The 18,789-nt window shown below is 40.2% G+C and overlaps 1 protein-coding gene and 1 pseudogene across 6 annotated transcripts in view; one reads left to right on the forward strand and one right to left on the reverse strand.

The window, feature by feature from the left end:
* Positions 1–18,789, forward strand: part of LRRK1 (leucine rich repeat kinase 1) — a 123,154-nt gene that overhangs the window by 13,437 nt on the left and 90,928 nt on the right. The gene's annotated exons all lie outside the window — the stretch shown is intronic.
* On the reverse strand, positions 1,620–18,332 carry LOC105748087 (60S ribosomal protein L39-like; annotated as a pseudogene).

The raw sequence follows: 18,789 nt of genomic DNA on the forward strand, positions 1-18,789 counted from the left end.
CTTTTTCATTTGCATCAAGTTCCATAGTGTAAATACAACAATATTTATTTAATCAGTCTGCTATTAAGGTGCCTTTAGATTCTTTCCATATTTTGCTTCTTACCATAAGAGTTGAGTATACCCCAGCAGAATGGCAGGATCAAAGAGTAAGCACATTAAAAATTATCAAAGTAATACACAGCCCTGGTTAAGGAAGCAAGTGATACAGATGGACTATAAGGCAAAGCCCCAGTGGCAGCTCCCAAAAATGTCTCTATTTCCTGTTTCTGGTTCTAGTTCTTCAGGTCATCACCATTTCTCTACATAAAGAATATGCCTGCACATTTCTCTTGCTCCATCCGTTGAGACAGAGTCTGCTGCCTGCCTGCCAGCCTGCCACGATAGAGGACGATTTCTTTCCCCTTGCACCACACCTCCCAGATGCTCCCTCCCACTTAATTCTATCAGTGTGGACTCATCTCTGGGTTGCTTTTGCAACATTAAATGATATGTTCTCATTGCTATGACTTGGCCTGGGGACTCAGTGTCATCCATGTTCTGTGGGGCTCAGGAGACGCACACCTCTTCCCTACTTTTTACCTCCACCTGGTTCCCACCTCTTACTCAGAACTCTTATTTTTTTTTTTTTTTTTTTTTTTTTTGCGGTACGCGGGCCTCTCACTGTTGTGGCCTCTCCTGTTGCAGAGCACAGGCTCCGGACACGCAGGCTCAGTGGCCATGGTTCACAGGCCCAGCTGCTCCGCGGCATGTGGGATCTTCCCGAACCGGGGCACGAACCCGTGTCCCCTGCATCGGCAGGCGGACTCTCAACCACTGCGCCACCAGGGAAGCCCAGAACTCTTATTTTGAGCCCTCATTTACCTGGAGCACATGAGTAAGAAAACTCAGAAAGGGCTGTGGTGGCACATGTGAGACTCGGTTTTCCTGAAAGCATCTTCCATTGGTCTTCCCTGTGATCCCAAGTGGAAATCATTTGCCTTTAGACCTTGGAAGAGCCTGCTCTGTTGTCCTCTGATGTGGTCTGATTCTCATCGCTTTGTGGGTGACTTGTTTTTTCCTCTCTAGAAGCCTTTAGAATCTTCCCTGTATGTCTGGTCTTCTGAAATTTCATAACAAAAGACCTGGGTGAGGGTCTTTATCCTTCATGCTGCTTGGTACAGGGTAAGTCAACAATTTATCCCTTTCAGGCCTGGAAAAGTCCTTGTATTTTCATTGATAGTATTATCTTCCTCTGCTTTTTCTCTTTATTGTTTTGGTTTGTTTGCTTTTCTGGAACTCCTGTTGCTTATCTTTTCCCTCAGGTTTTCCAACCCTTCTTAACTTCCAGAACCTCTTTCCTATTCTTGATTGTTTCTTTTCATAGCATTCTGTTCCTGTCACATATATGCAGTGTCTTCTTGAATTCTCTTGAGGATCCTAATAGGCATTTATTTTATTTTGATATCAATCTTACTATCTTCTCAGTTAATTTCTTAATTTATTTCTTAATGCAAATTCATTGATTAAAATAAACATTTTTACAATGAATTCCAGATAAACCAATAATTATAGGATTCAAAGCATTATTAGGGAAATTTGCAATCAACTAGAAGGCTGTTACCAGAGCTCTGGAAAGAAGGCCCAGGGTAGCCCAGGACGGTGGGGCAGGAAAGGAAGAAGAGGATGGAGTGGGAATCTTTTCTGAGGACTTATGTAACAAACTACTGCATAACTCACTGGCTTAAAACCACAGCAGTTTATAGTTTCCTGGGATTCTGTGAGTCAGGAATCAGCAGGGCTCAGTGGGTGGTTCTTCTTGCCTCACTCACATGTCTGATAATTCGGTGCTCCTCACCGTGACTGCTCTTCCCACATGCTCATCCAGACATCCACCCCCAGCCTGTTTACAGCTTAGCAGTTGAATTCCCAGAGCTCAGAAGCAGAAACTCTGAGGCCTTACTAAGGCTTATGCCTGAACTGTCTCTTCATCGCTTCTTCCGCCCTCTGTTGGTCAAAACAAGTCAGAAGGTAAGTCCGGATTCCATGCAGGATTGGAAATATTAGATTCCAGCTCCCAAAGGAAGGAATGCCAAAAGTTTGTGGTCATCTTTGACACAGCACACCACAGAAATCGATAATGCATTAGATGTGAGGAGTAAAAGAAAAAGGAATCAAGGATGTACACACACTCAGATTTAACTGATATTAATATTAAGCCATTTTCACTTCAACAATTATTTTAAGAAGTAAAACATGACAAGAATAGTTAGAGCCCCCTTTGGAACTCTCCCTGGTAACTGCTCTTCATAAACCCCCAAAGGTAGCCATTATTCAAAGTTAGTATGGACGTTTTGCCATGTTTTATACCATTGTTAATTATGTCAGTGCCTATAAATACGTAGTATTGTTTCTGTCCCACCAGGCAGTCCCCTCTGGTCAACAAAAATTCTGTAACATCACCTGCCTGGGTTAAGGAAGAGGCTTCATTGAGGGAGAGGAAATCACAAAGCCTGGGTCTGCAGGATGGGTTGCCTGTGGTCCCCAGTCTCTCATCCTCTCACAGGGAGGCTTGCCAGGGCATCTGCTGCATGGGAGTGGGTTCCAGTCCAGCAGAGGGTCCAGCATGGACCTCCACTCCCAGAGGCTAGCCTCTTCATGATGTGGCAGGGTGGGTGCTGGCTGCCTATAGGGGAATCACTTGGGGCTGTGGGATGTTATAGAACCTCCAGGCACTAGACCCATGGAAACTGAGCTTGGATGCCATCCCTTCATCCAAGGGAGAGGTGGGCATCCCTCAGCTGGCTCATTGTCCAGGTTTGAGGAGTGGCAACCAGAGTCACGTTTGGGCAGTCCTGCTCTTTTCAGAACAGTCTCCATATTTAAGATTTTAAAATAAATATTTTCATACTGTGCCAATCTTTTTGTAATTTAATTTTTTAATCAACACTAAGTTTGTACTGTATAAGAGCTTTATTTTCCAAGAAGCTGGATAAAACCTTTTACCTATAAAACCGTCTAGGCCTGGTGCTTTTTTATGGGTGCTATGCTTTTTTTCTACATTATTGATTCCATTTCATTAAAGACTGTAGGTTTATTTAAATTTTCCATTTCTTCTTGAGTTAATTTTGTGAATACATTTTTCTAGATAGTCACCCATTTAATCTAGATTTTCAAATGTATTAGCATAAAGTTCCTAGTGGCTTCAGGATTTAAAATATGTTTTTAGATGACATCATTTAGTTTTCATAGATACATCATATACTCGATATAAAATTCAAAAGTACAAAAGGGAATACAGTGAAAAGTATTCCCTCCCACTCTGGTCCCTAGTTTTCCAGTTCTCCTTTCTTCCAAAGAATCAGAGAAAATAGTTTCCTCTCTCTTTTTTTCCCTCAGAAATCAGTTTCTTAGGCCTAGATTCAAAATGGCTTTTTTCTTTTCATAAATCTTTAGCCTAGGCAGAATTTTGAAATTGTTATGTTTTTATCTCAGTTTTTTTTTCCATCTTTTATATTATGGAAAATTTTGAACGCATCATAAAAGTGAGAGAATACTGTAATGGACCTCTCTGTATCCATTGCCCCAACTTTAGCAATTACCACACATAGCCAATCTTGATCTATTCATATTCCCTTCCATTTCTCTCTAGATTATTTAGAACCCAATTCCAAACGTCATATGTTAAGAAGTGTTTAAAAAAGTCCAACTCAGTACATTTTATATACATTTTTTAAAATAAAAAATATGGGCTTAATAACATCAGATATCTAGTCAGCATTCTAATGCCCTTGATTGTCTCATAATTTATTTTTATCAATGGTTGACTTGAATCAGGTTTGTTACTGAGTCTCTTAATTTCTACCTTTCTCCCTCACTTCCTTTTTCCTTGCAATTTAATTGTTGATAAAACCACATTGCTTATCCTTTGTAGTTTCCCACAGTCTGGATTTTGGTGATTGCATCCAGTGTGGTGCTCCTCTGTGCTTCCATAGATCCAGAGGCTTGATTACATTCAGTAAGACTTGGCAAGAACACTAAATAACTAGTGTTGTGTATTTCCTATTGTTTCACCACAGGAGTCAAATGATATCTAATTGTCTGTCTTTGCTGTTCAAATTTTTCAGTAATTTTGGTGTTGTCAGCATGATACTTCATCATAAAGGTTGTAATGGTTTTTCAGCTTTTCACCTAATGATTTTATCAGTCATCAATCATTGCTTTATATCAGTTATTTCTTTGGGGTTGTGAAGTGGTGATATTTTAAGTCTACCATTCTTTCTTCATCTAGCTGAAATGTATCTCTAAAGAAGGACTTTCTCCCATCAACTCTGTGGTACCTTGAGATACGGTTTGTATGTGAAAGTCAGGATGAATGAATCTTTCCCTTATTTTAATTATTTCATTTTCTGAAAATGGATCAATTCCCTAGCATCTTTCAAAGGTGACCGATAAAGTGTGTCCTTTTAATATGATTGCTCATTCATGAATTTTTACTTTTTTATTTCTGATGCTAAAATTATTCATCTTTTGCCAGCTGAAGCCCCTTTGGGTTGGTTTCTCTATCTTTTGACATGACCCCAGGAGTCTTTGATAACATCCTTGCTTTCTGATGTGACAAGATATTCCAGGCTCCTGTGGTCCAGTTCCTGTCCCAGACCTGCCATCTCTCATGATTTAATTCTCTAGTGTATGTTTTTGTCTCCTTCCTCATTCCAGATATTGTCCGTACTTTTGCTACCCCCACCCTCGTTTCTTATTTTTTTGATCAATCTGTCAATAAGATTGTTTCATGAGTCCTTTGAAAGAAGCAGCTTTGGGTTTTGTTGTTGCTTTTTTTAGTGTCTTTGCTTTCTATTTATTTTTTTCCAACGAAAGATCTCACATTTATTACTGAGCCAACCCACTAGTGCAGAAACATTGAAACAAAGAGGAAAATTATTTTCCCAATAAAACACATCCAGCTGTCCAAATAGTAGTGGTTTTCAGAGTGATATGGTTAAGATGCACATGACCTTGATACAGCAAAAATACGCGTGCCATTTCATGTGTGATTCCTTATAGACCCAGATTGGGTCTTCTCCAATGTCTTCTCTTGGAGTTGTACCTGATTTTATTACATTTTCATCTGAATCCACTGGAGAATAAGACGATTCTGCTTCTGTTTCTTGGCCAGGAATCGCTTGATCCTGAAAGTCTTGGGAGAGGACAGGGTGAGGAACAGAGTTAACCACACACACCAAGATGGCGGACAAAAACTCTTTGGTTTCTATTTAATTAATTTTTTTTTTTTTTTGGCTGCGCCATGTCTTAGTTGCAGGATGTGGGATCTTCCTTGCCACCTGGGGGATCTTTGTTGTGGCATACGGGCTCTTAGTTGCGGCATGCGGGATCTAGTTCCCTGACCAGGGATGGAACCCGGGCCCCCTACATTGGGAACGCAGTCTTTTTTTTTTTAAGTTTAACATTGGAGTGGTTTATTATATTAGAAAGCTTCTGTAAGTCTCAGAACGTTAATTCTTTTTTTTTTTAGCATCTTTATTGGAGTATAATTGCTTTACAATGTTGTGTTAGTTTCTGCTGTATAACAAAGTGAATCAACTATATGTATACATATATCTCCATACCCCCTCCCTCTTGTGTCTCCCTCCCACCCTCTCTATTCCACCCCTCTAGGTGGTCACAAAGCACGGAGCTGATCTCCCTGTGCTATGTGGCTGCTTCCCACTAGCTATATATTATACATTTGGTAGTGTATATATGTCAATGCCACTCTCTCACTTTGTCCCAGCTTACCCTTCCCCCTCCCCATGTCCTCAAGTCCATTCTCTACGTCTTCATCTTTATTCCTGTCCTGACCCTAGGTTCTTCAGAACCTTTTTTTTTTTAGATTCCATATATATGCGTTACCACACGGTATTTGTCTCTCTCTTTCTGACTTACTTCACTCTGTGTGACAGACTCTAGGTCTATCCACCTCATTACAAATAGCTCAATTTTGTTTCTTTTTATGGCTGAGTAATATTCCATTGTATATATATGCCACATCTTCTTTATCCATTCATCTGTTAATGGACCCTTAGGTTGCTTCCATATCCTGGCTATTGTAAATAGTGCTGCAATGAACTTTGTGGTACATGATTCTTTTTGAATTACGGTTTTCTCGTATATGCCCAGTAGTGGGATTTCAGGGTCATATGGTAGTTCTATTTTTAGTTTTTTAAGGAACCTCCATACTGTTCTCCGTAGTTGCTGTATCAATTTACATTCCCACCAACAGTGCAAGAGGGTTCCCTTTTCTCCACACCCTCTCCAGGGAACACAGAGTCTTAACCACTGGACCACCAGGGAAGTCCCTCTATTTAATTAATTTTTGCTTTTATCTTTATTTTCTTCTTTTTCCTAAATTTACTCCTCCCCTCTTCAACTTCTTGAGTAGTATGCTCTAACTTCTGAGAACCCATCTTTTTTTCAACTTGAGAATGTTTCTTATTTATTTGAGTACATGGTTCTGGAATTCTTATTAGACACGTTTTGAAAAACATCAAGGATCATCTTCCATGTCTCTTTAATTTTTTTGTCTGTACTTTAACTTCTTTGTGTCTTGCTGCTGCACCCTCTGCTTGGTTTTCCACGTTGCTGATTTGTCCTCTAGCTCTCTCCATTATACTCTGCCACCCACTTACTGTGTTTTACAGATCAACTCTTTTGTTTTAATCTCCTAGCTTTTCAGTCAATTCTTGTGTATGGATGCTGCGTCCTCTTGTATCTCTCCAAAACGTCAGTCATATTTATTCTAAGGTCTTGTTCTTGCTTTACTAACACTGGTACTAGATGGAGATGGGACCCCGAGATTCTGGAAAGCCAGAACCCGAGATCCTGCTTAGGGGGGCTCAGGCACTGACTCGGTCTTTTCCTCCCAGATGAGAGTAGTGGTTGCTGATAGCAAGTTAATCATCAACCAAAGAGTCCAGAGTTTGTCCACACTCCCTTATCTCGGTGACTGGGTTATTTGTGTAGGTTTTCCCACTGAACAGTAATGTAAGGGTGCAGCAAGAGATACAGGCTCTCAGATCTGGAAAGACCCTACCTTGCCTAAGCATTGTCACTGTCAACTGCTGACTTCCCCTTGGGGACTCTGAGGCCCAAGGGGGAACTGCGGTGGGATATGCCTCATCCTCTCCTGCCCTGGGGGGGTCAACATGCTCCCAGTGGCACTGGGTCCTTGGCTAAATAAGCAGAGAACTCAATTTAGCTTCACTTTCTGTGTGTAGGGATGGGGGTGGGGAGGGGTCTCTTCCTGCCCTGCTTGCAGGCTCTGTTATCGGAATTGGGTGCTTCTCCTTTATGGCATTCATCTTCCTCAAATGTTTGTGGGTACATGGTTGGATGTTGATCTTTGTGTTTGGGATTCCCCATAGCTGTCTGTGAACGCAGTTTTGGTCAACGCAGCCTGCAGATAGGGGGGCAGGGAGACTGCAGTGGACTGTCCTGGGGGTGCACCCAGAGTATGTCTTCTGGGTGGGGGGCTCCATGAGCTGCCTGAGTGTCACCCACCACCTAAAGTTCCACACTTCCTCTCTAGTGCACAGGGGGCAGAAACCTCTTCCCCCCACTGCCTGGCGCAGGCTGGAGAAAGGCTTACTGTGAGTTTCCCCTCCGAGCAGTCCCCCTGCTGGTGGCTCTAGGGGCCTTGCTTCCCCTATGCTCTCCAGGCAGCCTTGGAGCACTCCTGAACCTTGCCTACCTCATGCACGATGGTTTCTGGACCTATTAGGTCTCCTTCTTGTTTTCTGTGTTCACATGGCTTGTTGAGTTTGGTATATATATATATATATATATATATATATATAAAAATAACTTTTAAGGACTTGGGGCAGGAGGTTGTGGCTACAGCCAGGGCTCAGCCTCCTGTCTGGATCCTATCTCAGCCTGCTGTCTGGATCCTATCTCCCAGCATCTCCTTGGCATCTCTGAGGTGTGCAATTTGCAGGAGAAACTGAGTGATGGTGTCAAGGATGTGGACTTTGCAGTCGGAAGGAGCTGGGTTCAAATCCTGGTCCCTCTGCACCCCAGTCCTCATCTGTAACACAGAAATGGTTAGAATCTGTTTGCAGAATGCTTAGCACCATGCGAAGTGTGCATGCTTGGTAGTTACTCAGTAAATTATGTAGCCTCACCTAGACTCTAGTTCTGTTAACTGAAACTGATAATAATATTACACTGATAAAAATGGGGAGGTCCTTAAAAATGGGAGGCCTTTGATTTTATTGGGCTTGAAGCCATAGAAAGCATGGAATTTACAACGTGTCCAGTCCTCATTTTCGAATGTGTCTATCACTGAAATGTGATGACCCCTAATCTAATCATCAAAATTGTTTTAATTAAAACTGTTTAAATTTTAATTGAAAATGTTTTCATTAAAGTCAAAATCTTTCCTTGCCTTATCTTCAGAATGCTTTTTTGGACCAGATTAGCAAAATCTGTTTGTTTCCTACTAAAGCTTGAAGTTCTAATACTCATGAGTATCTTTTAAATGTTCAGCTGAAAACTGTCCATAAGGAGTGCCTTGAACTCATCGAGAAATAGTGACGGCTGAGTCAGGTTTCGGTGGGCAAAGGGCCACAGTAGCAGAACCCAGGCATTCTTGGGATGTTTGCGGTTTCTGAGGAATCATGGAGCTTCTTGCTTTAATGATCAGAATATCACTCATAAAAACAAAGGGCCATATTGTTGTCTGGCCAGGGTTTGTATTAACTGAAGAAGTTTGTACTATGTGAGTGGGCATTTCCATAGAGGAAAATAGCTGTGAATGTGGCAATCACAGAGCGGTCTGGTCCAACTCAGCCACAGGCTACAAACCCAGCCGCAGAGGAGTGCGGCACCCAGGAATGTAAACTCTTGCTCAGACTGAAGATCTTCTCTGCGTTTTTGTCTCAGGGCAAAGGGGTGAGGCTGCAGGCATTTGCTTCTGTTAAGCATTATCCTTTATGCAGATACATTTGTGGTGTTTGCTTTTAACTTTTCAGCGGCCACGTTGTAATCACCCAAGGGCTTCCCTTCAAATCTACGAGTTAAATACATCAACTCATAACTCTGCGAGCTACAGAGGACCCCTGATCCTGGCTTGTTGCTTTTTTTGGTTTGCCTGCTTTGGGATTTAGAAGGCAGATGGCAGTCCCTGTTTTGAGGCAAATCAGCTGGAGTCAATTTTTGTTGTTTGAACTCAAGGGTGTGTATCTCTGCCTGAAGACATGCAGAGGAAAAGGCAGAGCAAATGACTTCATGTATTTTTCCTTGCCAAGATCTTAAAATTTTAGTTGTTTGAATATAGTCACTCAAAAACCATTCTTTGATTTTTACATCCCTACAGAATGTCTTTATGTGTATACAAGCAAAACAAATATAGATTCTTATTTTCCCTCTTTTATACAATGTATAGCTGATCACACACACCGTTCTGTACCTTGCCTGTTTCTTTCACACATTCGTGCTATCATCATCATCATTCTTTTGACAAATGCACAGAATTCTATTGTGTTGTACCTCAGTTTATGTAAGCAGTCTCCTTTACTGGACATTTGGGCTATTCTTAATATTTTGTTACAACAAAAAATGCTGTGATGTCTTTTCACATGTATACAAGCATATCTACGCAATAAATTCTCAAAGTGATGGGTCAAAGGACATATGCTTCTGAAAACCTGCCAGATAGTGCCAAATCACCCTCCATGGGAGTTTTTCCTGTTTACACCCAACCTCCACAATGTATGTGCTTGCCTGTTTCCCTGTAGGCCTGACAACAGTGTTTGTTATCAAATTTTTGGTTTTTCCTAATCTGATGTGTGAAAAATGGTGTCTCAGTATAGTTTTAATATGCATTTCTCTTATGATAAGTGAGGCTTAGGCATGTTTTAGTGTGTGTAAGAGCTGGTTATATTTACTTTTTTTGAACTCTCTCTTCATATCTTTTGCTTATCAACCTCTAGGACTTCATTGATCTTTCCTTATCTTTCCTAGGAGCTCTTCGCATTGACATTGTATCTAGTGGGTAACTAGATGCCCTATCCAGATCAATTTACAAGCCCAGAAGAACTGAAATGAGAACTTTGAATGTCCAAGGGGCTATAAGTAGAAATGTTTTGCTTTTTTCTTAATTATTGAATTAATATAAATTAAATGTACACTGTCTAGGGGAATTCATGATAAATATACAGGATCGTATGAAGGAAACTTTAAGAATATTTAAGTAAATCTGATAAGGGGTAAATATCCAAAATATATAAAGAACTCATACAACTCACTATAAAAAAAAAAAACCTGATTAAAAAATGGGCAGAGGACCTGAATAGGCATTTTTCCAAAGAAGACATACAGATAGCCAACAGGCACATGAAAAGATGCTCAACATCACTAATCATCAGGGAAATGCAAATCAAAACCACGATGAGATACTACCTTATACCTCTCAGAATGGCTATCATCAAATCATCAAAATGTCTACAAATAACAAATATTGGCAAGGATGTGGAGAAAAGGGAACACTTGTGCACTGTTGGTGAGAATGTAAATTGGTGCAAACACTATGGAAAACAGTATACAGGTTCCTCAAAAAATTAAAAATAGAACTACTATATGATCCAGCCATTCCACTCCTGGGTTCATATCCAAAGAAAATGAAAACATTAATTCAAAAAGATATATGCACCCCAATGTTCACAGTACCATTATTTACAATAGCCAAGATATGAAAGCAGCTTAAGTGTCCATCAATAGATGAATGGATAAAGAAGATGTGGTATATATGTACAATGGAATATTACTCACCCATAAAAAAGAATGAAATTTTGCAATTTACAACAACATGGATGGACCCGGAGGGTATTATGCTAAGTGAAATAAGTCAGACAGAGAAAGACAAATACTGTATGTTTTCACTTATATGTGGAATCTAAAAAAATAAAACAAACAAGTGAATATAAGAAGATAGAAACAGACTCACAGCTACAGAGAACAAGCTAGTGGTTACCAGAGGGGAGGGTGTGGGGGGAGACAAGATCAAGGAAGGGGAGGAAGAAGTATGAACTACTAGGTATAAAATAAATAAGATACAAGAGTGTAATGTACAGCACAGGGAATATAACCAATATTTTATAATAACTTTAAATGGAGTATAATCTATAAAAATCTCGAATCACTATTATTGTACACCTGAAACTAATATAATATTGTAAGTCAGCTGTACTTCAATTTTAAAAATGACAAATAGTCCTCTTGTATAGGAAGACAACATTGTAAATATGTCAATTCTCTACATGTTGATTTTATAATTCAGTGCACTTGCAGTTAAAATACAAACAGGATTTCTTTTTAGAACATGAACAAAGAATAATAAATTCTACCTAGAAAAATAAGCATATAAGAATAGCCAAGAAGATTCAAATGAGGAGGAGGTCAGTTGAGAGGAGGGCAGAGTAGTTCCATCATATGTTAGAATTATTACAATGCCATAGTAATGAAATGTGTTGGAGAGTAGAAATGGAAAGGACAGGGAAAGCAATGGGACAGAGTAGCAACTCAAAAATAAGCCAAAATGGGACTTCCCTGGTGGTCCAGTTGTTAAGGCTTCACCTTCCAATGCAGGTTTGATCCCCGGTTGGGGAGCTAAGATCCCACATGCCTCGCGGCCAAAAAAAAAAATAGGTCCAAATGCACATTGCTTTTGCTTTACTATTTAGGATTTCAAATTAGTCCAGAAAAGAAAGTTTACTTGGCAATAGGACAAAAATAACATATTGCTTTCTCACTTCCACACCAAAATCAATTTCAGATGAATCAAATATTTAAACATAAAAATGAACACCATTAAAAGTCTATGAAAATGATAAATTAAAATAATTTTGGAGGGAGAGGGACTTTTTCCTAAGCACAGCACAAAACCCAGATATCATAAAGGAGAAGATTAATACAATGATTACATAACAGTTAGAACTATTCTGTAGAAAAGCCTCTCAAGTGACAACCAACAAATAGGTAAAAACTATCTTCAACATATACCACAAAGAGCACTGGCAAATCAATGATAGAAAGAATATTACAATTTTCAAATGAACCAAAAAATAGAGTTTAGTTCATTGAAAAAGATAGATGATGGGTAAACATGAAAATATGCCGAATGTCATTCATATGGAAAGAAATGTAAACCAGAACCAATTATGAGATATGTTATTTTGCTTTGCAGATTGGAAACAATCAGGAAGTTTGATATTATTTAAGGCAGCAAAGATATAACTTATGCTGTTTTTCATATTTTATTTTAAACTAATATTGAGTTGATAATTAAGTAATATAATTGATGCAACTTTTGGAAAAGCAAATTGGCAATCTTTATAAAAATCAAGGCTGACTATATCCTCTGCTCCTTCCACTGCTAGGAATTTAACCTGGAGATACAGTTCAGGTGAGAAATGCACAGGTAGGGATGTTCAGCACAGCAGTGAAGGGGATTACACAGAACTAGACATGCCCTAAATGTCCATCAATGAGGACAAAGGGCTACCATGAAAACAGGTATGATGGATCTCCATGTGCCGACACAGAACTTTTAAGTGAGGGAAGCAAGTTGTAGAACATAATCATAGTATATTCCATTTGTTAAAAAGGAAGAAGAGGAGAAATGAATATATATGTGAGATTCAGGGAAATCACTCATAACCTCTGTATTCCAAGGAAACTCCAGGCTGGAATCTTAAAACAAAATCAAAAAGAAGTTTAAATCTTTACTGAAGTTTCTCAACAGGACATCCACAGGGAATTCCATTTAAAGCATACAGCTAAGCCTCTGAACTCGTTTGCCCAGATCTTTCCCAGAAGTTCACAGAATGCAGTCTCTATCCTCAATCTCTAATCTTGTATTCTCAAGAGACCTCCAGGTATTTCCCCCAAAGCCAACCTGTCTTGTCTTGGTGAGTGTATGTCTGTCTGTCTGCCCTGCTTCTGCTCTTTCCAGTGCAGATACCTCAGCAGCCTGCCCTGACCGCCCTGCACCAGAAAAGTGCACTCTGCCTAGGAGAATGAGGAGATAGAGGCAGGACACCTCCTTGCAGGTTTTCTCCTCACCGTCAGTACTTAAGGATGCATGGAGATTATGGACAGGCATGGGGAGAATCCTTGGCAGTTACCCATAAGTACAGGGCGTGGGCCTCTCCCTCTTTCAGGAACCACAAGTGCTGCACTTGTTCTTCTGCACTGTGCCAGAGCTGCCACTTTGGGGCATAATTCAGGCTCCTCATTTGCCCTCAGCTGAGCCTCTGCCTTCCCAGCTCTAGGATGGGGTGAGCAGACCCAGCACACAGGGTCATTGGGGGCTGGGATGTTGTGTGTCCCATCCAGGGGGGAGGTAATGGGAGCTGCCCTGAGAATCACAAAACAGTAGGAGATGACGCCCCAGCATATAGAACTCTTTCTCTTTCCTTCTTACCTTTGCATAGGACTCTGATTACAGAAGTCCCATAGTTTCTGTAGCCAGTTCTCTATAGATGGACATCTAGATTGTTTCCCCTGCAATAATGATGCAATAAATAATCTTGTGTAGACATCATTTTGCATTTTTGCTGTTGTATCTTTGGCATAAATGTCTAAAATACAGAGTGTTGGGCTGAGGGAAAATGCAGATGTAATTTTGCTAGGTATTGGTAATTCCCCTCCATGGAGGCTGTGCAATTTTGTATTCCCTCCAGCAATGTAAGAGCATGCTTCTTTCATCATATTAACCCTTTGTCTGTAATATAGGGTTTTCTTTTCTAATTGGTCATTCTAATTTTCCTTTCTCATTTGTCATTTGTCCTTTTATCTAGTTTGTGTGTTTTAGGACACATAGAGTTTTGTGGAGATTTTTCTTTATGTGTTTAAATTGTGTTTGTCCATAAAACAAGCCTCAATAAATTTAAAAGGATTGAAATAAAACAAAATATGTTCTCTGACCACAGTGGTATAAAATTAGAAATCAATAACAGAAGGAAATTTGGGAAATTCACAAATATGTGGAAATGAAACAACATGCTCCTAAATAACCAGTGAGTTAAAGAAGAAATCACAAGGGAAATTAGAGCACACATTGATATGAATGAAAACAAAACACAACATGCTAAAACTTAGAGGATGCAGGTAAAGCAGTGCTTAGAAGGAAATTTATAGCTATACCCACCTATATTAAAAAAGAAGATCTCAAATCAATATCCTAACCTTCCATCTTAAGAAACTAGAAAAGAAGGAACAGATTAAACCCACAGCAAGCAGAGGGAAGAACAAAGATTAGAGCAGAAATAAATGAAATAGAGACTAGAAAAACAATAGAGAAAATCAGAGAAATCTACCAAAAGTTGGTTCTTTGAAAAAAATATTTACAAATTTTCACTTAGAATGACCAAGAAAAATAAGCGACAAGGCTCAGATTACTAAGATCAGGAATGAAAAGGGGACATCACTGTCAACTGTACATAAATAGAAAATAATTATAAGAGAATACTATGGACAGTTGTACACCAACCAATTCAGTACCTTAAATGAGGTGGATAAATCCTTAGAAAGACACAAACTACCTAAACTGACTCAAGAAAGAATAGGAAATCTGTACAGACTTATAACAAGTAGAGAGATTGAATTAATAATTTTAAAAATGCGCCACAAAGAAAAGCCAGGCCCAAATGACTTCACTGGTGAATTTTATCAAGCATTTAAAGAAGAATTGGTGGAAAGGAAAATCCAGAAGGGCCTGAAGGTGTCCTTCTCTTTTACCAGGAGAATTCTGTGCCCTGTAGCCATCCTGAATGATATTGCAGATGGGCAAGATTAGAGTGAACCCCTCCCTCACTGACACACAGAGAGCTCTGGAAGCCCAGTGAGTTGAATCCAAGAAGTTGTTAATGAGCACCTACTATGTGCATGGCACAGTGCTAGGGACACACGATGCTGACTGAGTATCTGCAGGCCCAGCTTGCCGGCACCACCAAGCAGAAGGGAGGCAGACAGATCCTCACAACAGGGGTGGTCCCAGTCAGGCCAGGTGCAGACAGAGGGAGGAGAAGGAAGCCCATGGGAAGGGCCCCAGGGCTCCCTGGGGGGTAGCATCCATACTGGGCCTGGAAGCAGGGAAGGGGTGGGGCTCCTTCCAGGAGGGAGAGACACAAGAGTGAAGGCTGAGGGAGCCTGAGGTCCACAGAGAAAGTGGGGGTGCAGTGTCAGTGCCTCACAGTTGCCTGGAGTTGGGGGGAAGGGGACATTATGGAAATAACCCCCATTTGTGTGCCAGTCCTTTTATTTTGGGGAGCATGCATTTTTCAGCATTGTTATATGTGTCATTTTTTGTTTGGGGATTTTGTTTTCGTTTCTGTTTTTCACAAGAAGATGACAAGATTCAGACATCTCAAATACTTGCCAAGACCATGCAGCTGTTGAGCAATAGACTGGGACTTGAACCCAAGTCTTCTCATTTTAGTACAGTTCTATTTCTGTTGCCACGTATGTTAGCATGGTTCACAGTTCTCAGTAAAAGACACGACTGGAAAAATCTTGGTGCCTCATCCTAAATTTCCCTCTGGATTGAGATATTTTCTTCTTTCCTTGTGTCCAACTTTGCCCAGAGGAATTTGGATTTAGTTAGAAATTTCACGTTGTTAATCTGAAAGGTGTATTTTAAAAAACTATTTTTCCATTATAGCAGTAACAGAGAAATAACTGGAAAATAGAGGAAATGGGGAAAAGATAACCTCAAATTCCATCACATGAGAAAAACCAAAGTTATCATCTGGGGTCTTTCCTTCCGGTCAGTTTCCTGTGTTGTGGGGTCCCTCCATGTGCTCGATGTGATAAGCATTTTAATGCATTTAATAATTTACAAAACCACCATTCTTTGCTATACTAAGCCATGCAGAAATCAGCATCTTTATGCATGTTTCCTTTTGTTTTCCTGCATAGTGCTTTTTTAAAATAAATTTATTTATTTTTAGCTGTGTTGGGTCTTCGTTGCTGCGCATGAGCTTTTGCTAGTTGCGGCGAGCAGGGGCTTCTCTTGTTGCGGAGCACAGGCTCTAGGCGTGTGGGCTTCAGTAGTTGCAGCACGCAGCCTCAGTAGTTGTGGCTCGCGGGCTCTAGAGCGCAGGCTCAGTAGTTGTGGCGCACGGGCTTAGTTCCTCCGCGGCATGTGGGATCTTCCCAGACCAGGGCTCGAACCCGTCCGTGTCCCCTGCATTGGCAGGTGGATTCTTAACCACTGCACCACCAGGGAAGTCCCTGCATAGTACTTTTTAAATGTATAGAATTATTCCCTTAGTCACTTCCCTGGAAGCAGGATTGCAGTGACAGAGGTTGGCCCAGCCCTCAGTGGGCCCAGCCCACAATCACCTCCCCAGAGATCAGAGTATGACTATTTCTTTTTATATCTTCAGATTGCACCTTTTTATATTATGTGAGTATTAAATAAAGGAACTGTCTTACTTCTGTGATTTTTGTTTCCTCAGAAGGATGGTTCATCTTTCTTGACCAGGTCAGTGTCTGTTGACCATCCCAAGTCTCTCGAGCGTGGCATTTGTTGTAGATGTTTAAAAGTAAAATCTGGACTTCCCTGGTGGTCCAGTGGTTAAGACTCCGCACTTCCACTGCAAGGGGCACAGGTTTGATCCCTGGTCGGGGAACTAAGATACCACATGCCGCACGTCACAGCCAAAATAAATAAATTAATAAAAATTTAAAACCCAGTCTTCTTTAAAAAAAAAAAAGTAAGATCTGGGATAAACAAGGTCCTACTGTATAGCACAGGGAACTATATTCAATATCCTGTGATAAACCATAATGGAAAAGAATTTTAAAAAAGAATGTGTGTATATATATGTATAACTGAATCACTTTGCTATACAGCAGAAATTAACACAACATTGTAAATCAACCATACTTCAATTACAAAAAAAAAAGTAAAATCTGGGAAGAATACAGCTTCACACTCTAGCTCTTCCTGCCTGTCTCATCAAGGTGTGTCCTCAGGCTCTAGCTCAGCACATAGTAAGTATTGTTTATAAAATGAATGAGCAATAAATAAATGGATTTTTGGGAGAGGAACTAAGTGTTGGAAAGAATTCATCTTTGTAGCTCTGTATTTCTGTGTCTCTCTTCCACTGCTACTGAATTCATGGAGGATCTGTTTTTTCCATCTAATGAGACAGAATCATCTCACCTTTTAGTTCCTACATGTTTGCCAAGGACATTACATTCTGAATAATTGCCCCATGTTTGGTTGGGCACACCCAGCCTGGGAAGTAAGGGGTTGGACTTTGACGACAGGTGCCCAGGGTTCAAGTCCCAGCTCTGCTGTTAGGAGCTGGGTGGAGGCACTTTCACCAATCACCTGGAGCACTGGTCATCTGGTGGAAAGTGGTGATGAGAACCCTGCCTTGCATGGGTGTTGGGAGGAAGGCAGATGTATGCAGGGCATTTCTTATAGCATCTGGCAGTACTCAATAAATGGTACCAATTACTGATATACTAAATGTTATCATAGACCATTTTATTTTCTCTTTTAAAGTCCATGACACCTTTGCCAGTTATTTTCTGGGAAATTTTCTTGTTCTCTTTATTTCCAGAGCAACTGAGTCAAGACTTGGTATACCCAAGAGTTGCTTTAGCTTGAATAATACCATCAAAGGACTAGTTCATTAAGTCAGACTGAAAGTAGTCAACTTTGTGCTGGATACACTTCATCATTTTCTTTTTCTTAATTTCAAAATCAGTACAAACTGATGAGAAAAAGGGAAAGATATTGGCAAACACAGAAAAACACAAATAGAAAAAAATCTCTGATCATTTCACCTGCTGCTATCATGTACTTGTGTTCCTCAGCTTTTCTTTCTAAACAGAGAGAAACAGACAGACTAAATTTTTGTAAACAAAAATAATAGACTATACTCATTAGAACTCTTCTTGTTTCCCAAAATAAATTCTTTCACTTTGCGTATTTTCAAATGACATCAACCAATCTTCTGTATTATATATTTTTTCCATTTTTCACTGTCTGTGTTCCATATTCTATTCTTTTAGCTTAATATTGTATAAGTCTTTTCTGTACTTTTCCTTAGTCTCCATTATCATCAGTTTTAATGGCTGCATGGTAGCTCCTCATTTTGAAGTATCTTGAGGTTCTACTATTTTCGTCGGCTCAGGCTGCTATAAAATTGCCACACACTGGGTGCCTTAAACAACAGGCATTTACTTCTCACGTCGGAGGCTGGGAAGTCCAGGATGAGGTACTGGCTGATTCTGTTCTTGGTGAAGACCCACTTCCTGGTTGTGGATGGCCATCTTCTCATCGTGTCCTCATGTGGGACAGAGAAGTAAGGTCTCTGTCTCTTCTGGGAGGGCACTAATCCCATCATGGCAGCTCCACCTTCATAAGCCAGTCACTTCCTGGAGACCCACCTCCTAATACCATCATACTGGGGATTATGGTTAACATGAAATTTAGGGGGACAAAACATGCAGTCTATCTCAAGTATTAAACTGGAAAGAAGAGAGACACAGATGTAGAAAATGGACGTATGGATACAAGGGGGGGGAAGGGGGGGTTGATGAATTGGGAGATTGGGATTGACATATATACACTACTATATATAAAATAGATAGCTAATGAGTGCATACCGTATAGCACAGGGAACTCTACTCAATGCTCTGTGGTGACCTAAATGGGAAGGAAATCCAAAAAAGAGGGGATGTATACATTTAGCTGATTCACTTTGCTGTACAGCAGAAACTAACACAACATTGCAA

The sequence above is a fragment of the Orcinus orca genome, chromosome 2 (genome assembly GCF_937001465.1).
Source record: "Orcinus orca chromosome 2, mOrcOrc1.1, whole genome shotgun sequence".
Taxonomy (NCBI): domain Eukaryota; kingdom Metazoa; phylum Chordata; class Mammalia; order Artiodactyla; family Delphinidae; genus Orcinus; species Orcinus orca.